A 1,623-nucleotide genomic window follows, 5' to 3' on the forward strand; every position below is an offset into this window, starting at 1 on the left:
CTTTCGTCAGCGACAGCCGTCTTTGATGCTTCAGCAAACGTATATATATTTGTTTCGCCGAAGAAACTTTCAGGTCTTGCTCAATACACGTAGCAAGGCTTTTTCTTTTTCACAACAACAACTACCGCTGTTGGGGTTTTACGCTTTCGAGGGGGATGAAACAAGACACACGTTTAGACTTAGAACACATATTAAAATTAAAAAAACAGAATGTTCCACCGGAAAATGAAAATTTAAAGAAAAGTTGGCCTGCGGAAATAAAACGTGGATGGATTCCTCAAACCTGAAAACCTGACTGCTATATTGTCTGTTGGGGTCTGTTTTTTTGCTAAGGAGAACTTCAAGCGGGATCTTCAGGTATATGAATATTGGTCTTGGTGACATTCCCTTCATACTGAAATCTCAGTCAACCAGTCCAAAACATCATTATATTGGAGCGAGAAAACGGAATCAAGAAATACATAGACGACTTTCACTGTTATGCGCTTTTCCAGGCAGTAAAATAAACAACTTGAAATGTAGTTCAATTTTGCTAGCTTTATAGACATACTACTTTACTCTTACCATTCGATGGAAATATATAAATCGATCGTTTGTTTTGAAGTTGTAACAGGGATCTCGTAGAAAGCCACCTTATACAGATTAAACTTGATTTCCATGCGTTTATTTCACAGCAATGAGCGCGGGATAGCACTGCAAGCTCTCTTTCGATTCGTAAAACTCCCACATATAACTCACCTATAAAACCCTGTTTATTACCACGAGGTAGATCTGTTCTGATGGTGGAGGCAATATTAATACAATTTACCCTCTGGAATAAGATTCAAGTCTACAAAGTATCGCTCTCCTCGCCTGCGTTTTCCTTGTTTATACTGTTTATATAAAGTACATCTAGTCATCCGGAGAAATCCTTGACTATTGCTACGTCATAGCCTCGTTTGCATACACAAAAACAAAGATGGCGGATTTCAATTTAAATTTGCCCATTTTTGAAGCGTTATTGTCGGCTATTTAAACACATTAAGCCCAAATGAGTGGTCAAGTATGACAATACAGGTAAAGAACTTTCGATTCAGAGAGGCTCTCTCGAGGCCCTCCTTTCCCTTTAAAACTATGCGGAGAAAGCAGGACTCAGCTAGTGGTCTTGGTATCCAAAAAGAAAATTAGGGGTCACCATGCATTTTCAGAGATAACTAAGCTTCTATTTAGAAAAGAACGCCGTACATTGCTTTGTACTTTAAAGATTTTTACAAATATTGTTGACTAACTATCTTTGAAAAATGCGTGGCTATCCCCAATTTTTTTAAAATTTCAATAACGCTTGTTGAGATCTGCTTTTCCCGCATGTTCATAAACCGGGACGTCAGAAATGGACCTTACTTGATACGGGCTTCAAATTCACTTTTAAACCTCCACTCTTACTAAAGAATCGACGCCAAATGCAGCACTGAGTTTCCACACATCATATGTTCTAGGAATACCAAGGGAGAAGACAAACATCCTGGGCTAAATTTTTCCTTACGTAAAGGGGCTGTGTCGCGAAATTTAGCCAAATTCAGCGACTGTGAACTGCGAACCAAAGACAGCGAAACGTGACAACAACTACATAATACATTGAAGTAA

The sequence above is a fragment of the Montipora foliosa genome, chromosome 12 (assembly GCF_036669935.1).
Source record: "Montipora foliosa isolate CH-2021 chromosome 12, ASM3666993v2, whole genome shotgun sequence".
Classification (NCBI taxonomy): Eukaryota; Metazoa; Cnidaria; class Anthozoa; order Scleractinia; family Acroporidae; genus Montipora; species Montipora foliosa.